Genomic DNA, 13,742 nt, shown 5'->3' on the forward strand with positions numbered 1-13,742 from the left:
GATTTAGTTCTGTTTCTATTTTATTCTCTAAGACTTTTATTTTATTTCAGCCTTATCGAATATCTTGGTCTGTAATGTCTTTATAACAATTCGTGGACCATTTTCTATTTCGAACGACAATTTCTTTTCAATCATCGAAATTCCTTTCTTATTTTCTTATATCGAATTTAAATTTTATTTAAATCCAAATAAGATTGGAACAATTTCCAAGACATTTTAATGATGAGGAAACAAAAAAGTAACTTTTTTGTTTAACCCAACAAGTTAAACTTGCCTAGGAAGTTGAAAAGAAATAAAACAAATAAATGACCTTTTAACACAGATTAATCCTTTTTTTTTTTAAAAAAAAAAACCTTTAAAACTTCCCTCAGGTTACGAAGTTAAGTAACCATTGGCCATCGGAATAACTGTTCCCACGTGTCATCATCTTCAAAGCAAGAAGAACCGTTTGATTGAGCCACTTCTTTCAACTTCCCTCCACTATAAATATGATTTTCCTTTTTATAAAAATCACTCTTTTCTTTGTTTCGTCTTCGTCTGAAAAATCCTTCTTACTCAAAGCTTTTTCTTTCTTAAATCATCATGACCACCATTGATAATCTGAGTGATGATCTTTTAGTCAAGATTGCTGCAAAGATTGCTGCTCAAAGCAGGAAAGATCTTTTCGCTTTTCGCCATACCAATAGCAGGCATTGGCGCGTCAGTGAGGATTCTGAAGTTTCTAGGGCTTTTGGAAATGATGTCCTCTACTTCCTCTACGACCCCAATGAATGGTACAACAATGCTATGGTGGCTCATTCTAAGTTTGCTTTTAAACTTAGACTCTGGAATCATGGCAACGCCATGTTCTGTATTCTTCGAAGCACTCAACACATGTTGGATGCTAATCCAAACATTGAAGAAATAAAACGCCTCCTTACTACTGCTATCAACGCCACTGGCTCTCTGAGTGCAAGGTACTACCTTCTTCTCATCAATGCGCTCTCCATGCCTATGCCAGAAAACATCCTCGAAAACTTCGAAGATCTTGCATGGACACATCGATTGGCAGAATTTCGAAGCGACATTTTGGGAGGAACTTCAACTTATCGATTTCGCTGTCCTTGGTGGAATAGGCCCATGCCTATTTGGCTTACTAGGCGTCGTTTTTGCAACAACTACCACAACTGTGCAGGAGATGGGAGAATTGGAGGTTGGTATTCACTTCTACCTGGGCCAGATCATGAATACTACTTGGTCAATGCTTGCTTCAAGTGTCGTCTCGATACAGAAATTCGCTGGTTTCTCGATCGTTTTGGGATTGTAACTGAATGGTGAAAACCATCTTTAAATGCTTTTAGTCTTTAAGTACTTTGTGTTTTCTTTTGTAATGGTTTTTCCATTTTAAGCATTTCGATGTAACCAGCCCATCAGTTGGCATTTTTAAATTAATGCCAAGTTTTTATTTCGAATCAAATTACTCTTGTGTAATTTTAATTTCTTGTAACATCGGTCTATATTTTTTCAAATATTTACCGTTTATGCGTATAATTCTCTGATCTTCTTGTAATTCTTCGATCTCATACGCATTATTCGAAAAAACTCTTAGAATTTTCCATGGTCCTTCCCAACTAGGAGACCATTTTCCTAAACATCGATCCTTTTTATCCATCGGCAAGATAACTTTCCAAACTAAGTCCCCTTGCAGGAATAATTTCGATTTAACTCTTTTGTTATAGGCTTTTGCTATTCTTTCTTTTTGCTTTGTAAGCACTTCTAAAGCCATTAATCTTTCTTCATCAATATCTACTAATTCATCCAACATCATATCCAAATATTGATTTGTTGGAATTTCGATTTGTCTTTGAATTCGAGTAGATTGAAGTAAGATTTCTGTTGGCAATACAGCATCATGGCCAAATGTTAATCGAAAAGGAGTAGTATTTATAGATTCTTTAGGAGAAGTTCGAACTGCCCATAAAGCTTCATAAAGAAACTCATGCCATTCTTTGGGTTTTTTCTTTTGGCTAGCTTTTCTTTTGATTATAGTAATCAAATTCTTATTTGCTGCTTCTACCTGACCATTTGCCTGAGCATAATATGGTGTTGAAGTCAACAACTTATATCCTATTTCTTCAGCAAATTTTACCATCTTTCGACCAGTAAATACAGATCCTTGATCCGTAGTAATAGTTTCTGGTATGCCAAATCTATAAATAATAAATTTTTGAATGAAGTTTATAACTTCATCTTGAGTAACATCTTTTAGTGGAACAGCTTCTATCCATTTAGTGAAATAATCTATTCCAACCAAAATATATTTGTAGCCTTTGGATGACTTAGGTTTGATTTCCCCAATTACATCTAAAGCCCATCCTCTGAATGGCCAAGGTTTCACTATTGAATGTAATTCACTAGCTGGTACTTTTTGAATTCCAGCATGTTCTTGACATTCTTTACAACCTTTAGCAAAATTTATGCAATCTTTTAACATGGTTGGCCAATAAACACCTTGTCGAAACAAAAGCCATTTTATTTTATGGCCTGCTTGATGTGTACCACAAGCACCACTATGAGTATTCGATACAGCCAAATATGCTTCTGCTTCACTAAGGCATTTAAGTAAAACTCCTTCTGGAGTCTTTTTAAATAATTCATTGCCTATTATCACATAACTCAAGGCTCTATACTTGACTTTCCTACAAGTTGTGCCATCTGGATCTTCCAAAAAATTGACTATGGGTTTTCGCCAATCATTATCATCCAAATTGTTAATGACCAAAATTTCAGAAAATTTTTCACTCTGAAGGTATCCTTGAGATGCTTCCATGCCCCCAAGTTTTGGTCTTAACAATTTGTTAGGCACAATATCTATCGAATTACGCTTTGTTTTAATTTCAATAACCTCTTGCTCTTGTTCCTTCGAAAGTTTGTACCCAGAAGCCAATTGAGCTAAATCATTAGCTTCTTGATTTTCTGCTCTAGGAACATGTTGAACTTCAATTTGAGCAAAATGTTTAAGTAATGCATTAACTATAGTGTAATACATTATCAAAGTTTCTTTGAGGCATTTATATTCTTTTGTTATTTGCTTTATTACTAATTCAGAATCACCTCTAATAATTAAACATTTCGCCCCCAGTTCGAGCAAAATCTCTAAACCATTTATTAAGGCTTCATATTCTGCCTCATTATTCGAACAATATTGGCTAATTCGAAATTTATATTTGGTTACCTCATTTGTTGGTGAAACAATAACTATACCTATTCCAGAACCATTTTTATGACTAGACCCGTCGAAATATAATGTCCATGGAAATGTTTCGATGCCCCCAGTCACAGGTTCTTCAATGGAATGATCAGCAATAAAGTCAGCCACTATTTGGCCTTTCACAGTTTTCAAAGATTGATAAGTTAAAGAATATTCTGTGAGTGCCAAAGCCCATTTACCAACTCTACTATGCAGAATAGGTTTAGATAACATGTGCTTAATAATATCGAAATGGGAATAAACATAAACATCAAAAGGCTTTATATAATGCTTAAGTTTCATACATGAAAAATATAAACAAAGACATAATTTCTCACTAGGATGATATCTTGTTTCAACATCACTTAAAACTCTACTAAGATAATAAATGGCTCTTTCTACACCATTTTCATCCTTTTGTGCTAACATACTCCCTATAGTTCTTTCAGATGATGCTATGTATAACTTCATCTTTTTGTCTTTCAACAAAGGTGAAAGAATAGGAGGATTAGATAAATATGACTTTATGTCTTCAAATGCCTTTTGGTGTTCAGGCTCCCATCTAAAAATTTCCTCTTTCTTTAATCGAAGTAATGACGAGAATGCTTGCGCTCTGCCACTTAGATTAGATATAAATCTTCTGAGGAAATTTATTTTGCCTAATAAAGACTGCAACTCTTTTTTGGTAGAGGGTGCTTTAGCCTCCATTATAGCTTTAGTCTTATTTTGATTGATTTCGATGCCCTTTTTATGGACAACAAATCCTAAAAAATCACCTGCACAAACACCAAACGCACATTTTAATGGATTCATTTTTAATCCATATTGTCTCATCCTTTCGAATGATAAACGTAAATGTTCTAAGTGTTTGTTTTCAGAAGATGATTTCACAACAATATCATCAATGTAAATTTGCATAAAATCTTCAATAAAATCATGAAACATTGAATTCATTGCTCTTTGATATATAGCACCAGCATTTTTAAGACCAAATGGCATTACTATCCACTCATAACATCCTAATGCCCCTGGGCATCGAAATGCTGTTTTAGAAACATCTTCTTCAGCAATAAATATTTGATTATAACCTGAATAACCATCAAGCATACTCAAATATTCGAAACCTGCTGCAGAATCTACCAACATTTCTGCTACTGGCATAGGATATTCATCTTTAGGAGTGGCGAGATTTAAATCTCTAAAATCAATACAAACTCTTATACTTCCATTTTTCTTTTTAACAGGAACTACATTAGCTAACCAATCAACATACCTTGCAGGTCTGATGAAGCCACATTTGAGGAGTCTTTCGATCTCTTCTTTTATTTTTGGTAGAATCTCTGGTGCAAACCTTCTTGGAATTTGCTTCACTGGTTTCTTGTCTGTCCTGATTGGCAATTGCAACTCTACTACCTTTCTACTCAAACCAGGCATTTCATGATAATCCCAAGCAAAGCAATCCTTGTAATTTTTCAACAGCGCCACAATTCGATCTCTGAAGCTCTTAGGAATCTTTGAACTTATGTATGTTGGTCTTTTTACAGAACCATCTCCTATATCCACTTCTTCAAGAGGATCTTGGGCCTTCATTTTTATTGTAGATCCCATTGGATCTTCTTCAAAACCCAAAGGTTCATCATCATAAATACAGTCTAATTTTTTATCATCAATGAGGTCATCAGAATTATTTTCTACTGAAGCATCGAAGACCTCTTCTTCTTTGGCTGTTTCAGCCAAATCGAAGTTTTTCTCGGCTACATAAGCCGTAATCTTTTCCCATATGCTGGGCTCAACCATCGATCAATTATTGATATCCCACCCAGTTGGTGAGATTCCATTTGCTGAATATTCTTGGTCATCAGTAACCCTCTTGTACGAAGTACTTCTTGTCTTCAGCAAATCTTTTTCCTTTACAGGTATCTTCTCATGGCAATCTTCATTGTTCACCACTACGAAGTCATCATCGAATGCAGTTTTCCAACGAAAACCCCATTCTGGTGCAAGTTTTACAAAGAATTTTTCTTCTTTAGTCATAGAACTTGATGCATCATTTTCCATGAATGGTGCAATATATTGAAGCTGTTTGTCAAAGTTCTTTTTGTTGATATCTTGATTATCAACTTCAGCTTTGAAATAATAACTCTGATCAGCCTCAATATTCTCTACCAAACCATCTTTCCTCCAAATCACAATCCTTTGATGCATTGTAGAAGGAACTGCACCTACAGCATGGATCCATTCCCTTCCTAATAATGCATTGAAATTGGCTTTAGAAGGAACTACCAAAAACACAGTTGCTCTGGTTATGCTTCCTACTACCAATTCTAATTCGATAGCACCAAGAGATTGTCCAGTAGAGCCCTCATAATTAGTGAGCACTACATTATGTGGTTTCAAATCACATTCAGAAATACCAAGTTTCCTTAGAAAAGATTGTGGTAGGAGATTAACAGTAGCACCACCATCTACTAACACTTTGTTAATTCCAACACCATTTAACTTAGCTTGAATAAACAAAGGCTTTAAATGAAGCTTCATGCTATCATCAGGTTTCTCGAACACTGCATGTTGATCTTCGATGCAGCCATTATTCATAACATAATAACACAGAGGCCTATGACGAGCCATTTCCTCAGTGAAATCACATTCATCATCATGATTGGTCTTCGAAGATACATCATACTCATATTCAATTGGTAGTACAGAAACCACACATATAATGTCAAGACTTGGTTCAGAATCTGAAAAAGTAGAAGTTAGAATATCATCATCCCCTTTGGGGATGTTTAAAGCAGAAGATAATGGCGGGAAAATTCTTTCAGTAGCTGGTTTTTTAACCATTTCGAAAACTATCGGTTGTTTTCCCTTACTTTTGTCATCATTAGTGACATCTTTCAAAACTCCTTCCTTTTTCTGGCGTTGAAAACGGCGCCATTGAGTTCTAGTCATAGGATTCTTACCTTTATAGTTATTTTTGTAAGCATACTTGTTAGGATTAGAACTCTCCGGTTGGTCCGGAACTTTGACAGCTCTTTTTACCCATTTTGTTGGTGGTGCTGGAGGCGCAGAATGACCAGTTTTCTTGCCCCCAGAGAAAACCCAAGTATCAATAGGAGACTTCGATGAAGGAACGAACGTCTTCTTATGATTCTTCACTTGATACTTCTCTGAAGTTTTCATCTTGTAAGGAACACCTCTTTTGTTAAAGCCAAATTTAGAACGGTTCTCGAACCACCCTCCTTTACGTTTTGTTTGAGGTTGATATCCTTCAACTGCTTTTGCAGCTTCTTTATCGAACACTGCACTGCATCGAGGACAAAGCATAGCATTGGTGTTAGATATTTTACATCGGTTTAAAAAATCAACCAAATCTTCTTCAGCCTTTGGATATGCTTTCTCCATTTCCTTGGCCAATTGATCTTCAGTAACCACTGGCTCTTCAATTTGATGGTCCTCAGTAACCATTTTTGTATCAATATTATCTGAAATTTCCACCATATTGATAGAAATACCAGCAAACATGGATTCTGCCACATTGGCAGAAACATCAGCAAACATGGACTCTGCCTTTTTCATAGGATCTCCATCCACTTGCTGTTTTGATTTCTCTCCAAATTTCAGCCTCCCTTCGTCAAGAGCTTTTTGTACAGAATCCCTGAAACGAGTACATCGAGATAAGTTATGACCTAAAAAACCATGGAATTTACAAAATCCTCTTTTCTTCCTTTGTTCCAAAGGAGGCAACTTCATATTAGGTGGCACTAATATTATGCCATCATTAACTAAAAGATCAAAGATTTCATCACTTTTAGTAATATCAAAAGTATAAGTTTTAGAAGGATATTTGTCACTCTTGGGATCTTCAGGATTTTTTCCATTGGATGGCCTCAACATTTTACAAGCATATGGAGGTCCATCTTTTAATTCTGCTAGGTTTATATCATTGTCTTCAATGATATCTAAACCCCAATCGAATTCGGATTCACTATCTCCTGTTTCTATATAGGCAATTTTTTCCTTTTTAGGAAATTTGTTATGAGTTCTAGTTTTTTCAGCTTTAAGTCTTTCAACTTGTCGAACTCTGTCTGCCAATTGGGCCATGTCTCTTAGGTACTGGGTATCTAATTTCTTTCGAACAGAATAATCGAGGCCACCAGCAGCCATTTCGACCAATTCATATTCTGGAACAGAAGTAAAACATCTAGCCTTAAGGAGACGAAACCTATTGAGATAATCATCGATTGTCTCATGACTTTTACGTCGAACACTGGCCAATTCTTTCAAACTAATCTTAGATTGACCCATGTAAAATTGTTCATGAAAGGCTTTTTCTAATTGGTTCCAACTATAAATTGAGTGAGGAGGTAAAGTTGTAAACCAAGTAAAAGCATTTTTTGTCAAAGAACTTGGGAAATATTTCATTCTCAAATTTTCATTTTCTGCAATATTTCCTGCTTCCATGAGAAACCTAGCAATGTGTTCGACAGTAGATTCATTAGTTTCTCCAGCAAATTTGGTAAACTTCGGAATTTTCCAATTTCTAGGCAATTCAGCGTCTAAAACATACTCAGACAAAGGAGACACAAAATTTGGTCTATGTAAACCCATATTCAAACCATTTTGGGCTAACAAAGCCTCGACAATACCCGCTATATTATTCTGACCATCGAAATTGTTTCGACGGGCTTGTAAAACCACTTGATCGGCATCTTGGTTTCTGTTAACCAAAATGGGTTGTCTTTCAGGTTCTGCCTGAACTTGTGGTTGTACTACTTGTGGTTGGACAATATTTTCATGATTTCGAACCACTGGTTCATCAGCAATTATTTCAATTGCCCTCAAATTTCGATTTTGAGGCAATTGGGTATTTTGGATTGGTGGAGCGCCAAAGAAATTGGCAATTCTTTCCATTTGATCAGACAACCGTTGATAACTAGTATTGGTGTCTCGAATTAAAGGATTTATGACAGTACCAATTTGTTGGGTCATCATATTAACCATATCATGATTAGTTTCTTCCATAGTTTGCCTAATGGCAGCCATAGAAGCGTTGGTTAAATTTTGTTGGGAACTTCTATATGTTGTAGATATCCCAGGACCAAAAAGTTGTGGTAATGATACATTTAAATTCTCTGAAAACATATTACCACTAGTTTGTAAGCCTTGCATCAATGATGATGGCATACCATATGGCATTGATCTATGATCCCAAACTCCTTGAATAGAAATATTATTTGGATAATCATGGGAAGTTTGGGTAACCATCGAAGGTATGGCTTGAGAAATTACTGTGGCCATCGAAGGCATGGCCTGAGACGATGTTTGAGTGACTGTATTACTAATCGGAACAGCCTGTGATGTTCTAACATTCCCTGGGGATGAAACATCATCTTCAACCGTCACTTGATCCACATCTTCATTTGAAGATGTTGGATTTGTTTTCTTTTGGTTGTTAGCGCGTGTCATATTAAGAAGCAATTTCTTGTTTCTTAATTGCATACACAACAAAACAAACCAGAATTAAAAGAAACTCCAACAAAAACTATAAACACAAAAAAAAAAAAAAACACAAACAGTCCCACTGGGCGTGCCAATTTGTTTACGTTGGATTTTCGTAAACAACCGCTGGTTTACACATGGTAACTTGCAAGATCAACCAGTAAATCTTAGGACATATTGTGTTTGTTCTTGTTGTTAGAAATTCTGTGTTTTGGTGTCGAAAATATAAGAAATACAATAAAAACAATCGAATTCAATCCACTTGAACTCAATCGAACTTAACAAAGTAAAGTGCAAGAACACTTAAAGAAAAAAGGGTAAATTGCATTGATTAAATAAGAGTTGGTACACAGATTCATACATTGCAACTTGTGACTCGTTTCTCGCTTCCATACGGATACTTTGAGTGTAAGTTTGTATGATGGAATTGTGACCCGTCTTTCCTATGAAAAACTATTATTTATACTAAGTCTAGAAATAACTACACTTCTTTGAAATTCAAACTACAACTGCCACAAGTCGACAGTTTTACTTATTTGAAAACAAACTTAAAATACAAACTGACTTAAAGAATAACCGTTGATAACCACCTTCGAAAACTGCTTTATCGAAGTCTTCTACCATCTTCGAACCCATATTTGCTTTCAATACAACACTTTGTTCGAATCTTCTTTAAATCTAGGTCAACTATACTTTGACCACATTTATTACAGCTAGTAAAATATATTGGCTAACATGCCCTTAGGGCACTTGTTAGCATTTTCCTAAATATAAAAATGTTTCCTCTCAAAAATATATACAAATGTTTTTTTATTACACAAATATAAAAGATTTACTCCATTCGTCCTAAATTATAAAAGATTTACTCCATTCGTCCTAAATTATACTAGTACGACATTTCTATTATATCGTACAGATTAAGACATATAATTAATGTTATATGAGAAAGAAAAATTGTAAGTCATTTTACAAAATTATTCTTTATTAATGATACATGAAAGATAAATTAAAAAATTAAAAGAAGAGGGGGTAATAAATATTTGAGGGTATAATAAGAAAAGTAGCATCTAGTATTTTATTAGTATTGTAAAACGACTTATAATATGAGATAATCTTTTTCTACAAAACGATTTATGATTTGAGACGAAGGGAGTATTATATTAGAAGTTATATACTTAACTTTTTATACTCAATGTATTGTACTATATATAGAGGGAGCAAGGGTAGTTTGGTTTAATAAAAAATATTAATCATACTATATATTGAAAATTACATAAAAATGGAAAACAAATGTAAAAAAAATGCGTCACTAATTCTTTCTAGATTACAAAATTAATCCTTTTAAAATAACATTTATGGATGTGAGAGACACAACAATGTTACTCCCTCCGGTCCTATTTATAAGAGAAATTTTGGTTAACAAAAGTTAATGTATTTGGTTAAAAAATTGGACCAAATACATTCACTTTTATTGACCCAAATTTCTCTTATAAATAGGATCGGAGGGAGTATTATACATGAGTTTTTGAACTTTTTGTAGAATATTAACAACCCAAAGTGTTAAGAAGGCAAAAATGTCAAACCAAATGGTAAAAAACATGTTGATTGTAAAAATACTATGTCATATTTGATCACTTTGTTTCAAACGGCTTTGAAGGTTGTTCCCACAATAAAAACCTCGATCTTCAATCTCACAAGTGAGAAACCTCAGTTAAATCCACACATACAAATTTATCTCTCACCCATGCGTAGATAGTACACCAAAACATCAACTAATCTAAGAACTCGTACAAAATTTCTTGAAATTATATAAATTATCCTATTCAAAAGAAATTCCATTTTTAATTAAACACATGTAGTTGGATCCTTAATTAATTTGTAACCTATATGGAGTACCTCCCACGTCAAACCTCTTATTACCCCCTCTTTGTTCATGTTAATTTTTGTTTTTGTAATGTTCCATTGGGTGCGCCACTAATCTATATCATTCGCTAAAGCTTTTTTCAAAGTCACGAAGGTATTCTCTATAATTAATTAATCATTCCTCGATTAAGCAAATCTGTACTTGTAACAATTCTTTTATCGCTGATTTTTTATCGTTTGTGTGTATAATCATGGACCAAAACAATATTGTCCAAATGTATAATTGCTGCTCTCCCTTTTGAATTCAATCTCAATGCCACGTCAAATTATGCTTCATTATTATGGTTCAAGCAAGCCAAATGCCCCGCTTTCCTACTAGGCTATCTTATATAGTTTAATATTAAGTTCGATGTAACACATTTAAGTTGGTCTAAAGAAGGTGTTGACTTAAAACTTTATAGTATGTTCCTCTGCTCAAAGTCTCAAGTTTGATTATTTTTATTGTTAATTTAAGTGGGTTATTTAATTTCTTAAAAAACAATATATTATGTATGTTTAATGTGTAAACTATTGAAAAAAGTATTTCCAAAATCAACATGTCGTATAATTTATCAAAGATGAATTGTTCTAACTTTGACAAATATATGTACAAAACAAAATATAAATATTATAAAAAAAAATAATAGTCGATCACAAGTATCTTTATCTTTTTGGTGGTGGTCGGGGTTTGAACCCCAAATCTTACATATATTATGCATTGTTCCTACCAACTGAGCTAAGTTTACGAGGACACAAGTACCTTTATATGTGGTTAGACTAATAGGCACCAAAGGAGTGTTAAGGAGCTTTTTTAGAAGCAAAAGAATTTATTGATACTAGGAGAAAGACAATTAGTTGTACGTATTCTATCGTGCCCTAATTAACTCTAGCGGCTACTTCTCAACGAATATATTCTCAAGTGATATAGCAGCATTTGTTCTAAACTAGCATGGAAATTACTGTCTTTTATCCATCCCTCCTCTTATCCTTATCTATAAACATTCTTTATGTATTATATTCATTAAACTTTTATTAGGATAACTTAAGTAAAATATAGAAAATCTCTTTGATAAAGAACACATGGAAAATCAAAATTTGTCAACATAGTTCAAACCCCATGTTTTTGTGTTTTCAAAACCTTCGTATAGCTTGCTAAACCAACGCCCGTTGGTTACCTTACATTTTTTCTAAGATAAGATTTTACTTTTAATCTTATAATAAAGTTTTATTTTACTTTCAGTTTTTTATTTACTTTCAGTTCTCGTTACTTTATTTATTTTGGTATATAAGCAAAGTAAAAATATCACTAAAACTCATACACATAACGACAATGTGTCTCGAGTTCAAATTTAGATAAAGGTATTCAACCTAGCAAAACTGATACCATCAATTGAACTAGCTTTACAATCTGCTTTTTTTTATTGTGAACTTACATATTCGAACATTAAAATGATACGTCAATCAAAAATAAAATTTGACCTAATGATATTTGAATGAGATGGTAATTTTTTTCTTCAACTTAACTAAATATCTTGAATTCGAATTCAGTTACCTGAAAGCTTTTGAGAGATAACTTTGTTATTGATTGTAATTCTACTCTACTCAAAAGATTAATCTTGACGATTGTACGCAGAAGATTATCAATAATTTTCGTTATTGAATTTAACACTAATGCATACAGTCACACACAATATACTGGATTTGATATTATAAATGTTGTTAAGTAAAGCACATTTTAATAACATAAAAAAATCAAAGACACGTTTTCATTTTATCTTAGATATTTGTTTGGAAATTATGTTGTGGTTGTCACAATCAAAATGCAGGAATTAAGATTGACTCTCTCGATGGAATCCAAAAACATTGAGAAAATCCAAAGCATACTACAAATGCAAGTCTGCATGTAGATCTGTGAAAGATGACTACTCTCTATATTTTCCTGGCAATATGTCTCTTTGAACTTGAGGCAGTTAGTTATATATGAATATGATTATATTTTACTATTTATATTTTAATTTAACTAATTAATTGGCAGGTCAAAGATTCTATTCCAAATCATTTTAATTTCACCACATTGGAAGAAGACGAATGCTGACTGCAATCTGCAAGCCCAGACATTCCCAAAAGGCTCGTAAATCTGCTTCTAAAATGACTACTCCCAAATTAACCATGACCAAACAATGAAGTGACTTCGGGTATATGCAATACTGACGTACATGACATGAAGGATAAACTTTTGTTCTTCTTGTTAATTTCTCTCAATTGGAAGTAATCTTTTTTTCCATGCGCATTAGGAAAAAAGAAATATAATGTAGGTTGTTCTACTTGAGAACACGGGGCCGCGCGAACGCAGGCCCCCCAGTGCAACAAATTATGATGTAGGTTGTTCTACTTGAGAGCACCTTAGGCAGACACCCCTCCTAAGTGCAATGGAGGTCACCAACCTAGGCCATGGACCTTCTTGATCATCCATTTAAGGGTTAAATATGTTTTTGGTCCCTATAAATATGTCAACTTTTCGTTTTAGTCCCTCTAAATTTTTTTTTTTTCAACTTTTAGTACCTTAAAAATTTCCAACTTCACTTTTGGTCCCTCTTTTAAATTAAACTCATATGTAGAATTCATATTTTTGAATGAAATTTTGCAGACAAAGTCATAATATTATAAGAATCTCTCCCAAAAAAAATTAGAATTTTTCAACTAAACATGAATTTAATATGAATTTTTATATTTTTTAAGGTTAAAAATTCATATTTAATTTGTGTGTTGTTGAAAAATTCTAATTTTTTTTTTAGAATTTATTATACAATATTTTACACATTTCTGCACAATTTCATTAAAAAATACAAAAATTAAATTAAAAATAGGGACCAAAAGTAGTAATCGAAAATTTTATAGGGACTACAAGTTGAAGGAAAATTTTAGAGGGACTAAAACGAAAAGTTGGTATATTTATAGGGACCAAAAACATATTTAACCCTTCTTTTAATTGAGTTCAATTTTTTATTGGCTACGTCGTGGAGTTCTAACTCTTTTCGTTAAACCTAACTCCACTGGTGGATAAATGACTTTATTCGTGAAGATAATAATAGTTTTCTAGATCTTATTATTA

At 33.4% G+C, this 13,742-nt stretch overlaps 1 non-coding gene across 1 annotated transcript; it reads right to left on the reverse strand.

The window, feature by feature from the left end:
• Positions 1-12,962: 12,962 nt before the first annotated feature.
• On the reverse strand, positions 12,963-13,118 carry LOC146909168 (U1 spliceosomal RNA). The gene has a single exon (XR_015020856.1). It is a non-coding gene; the product is annotated as a U1 spliceosomal RNA (small nuclear RNA).
• Between the last annotated feature and the right edge of the window lie 624 nt (positions 13,119-13,742).

This window comes from Medicago sativa, chromosome 7, assembly GCF_051527215.1.
Source record: "Medicago sativa cultivar Bolivia chromosome 7, Bolivia_mono, whole genome shotgun sequence".
Lineage (NCBI taxonomy): Eukaryota > Viridiplantae > Streptophyta > Magnoliopsida > Fabales > Fabaceae > Medicago > Medicago sativa.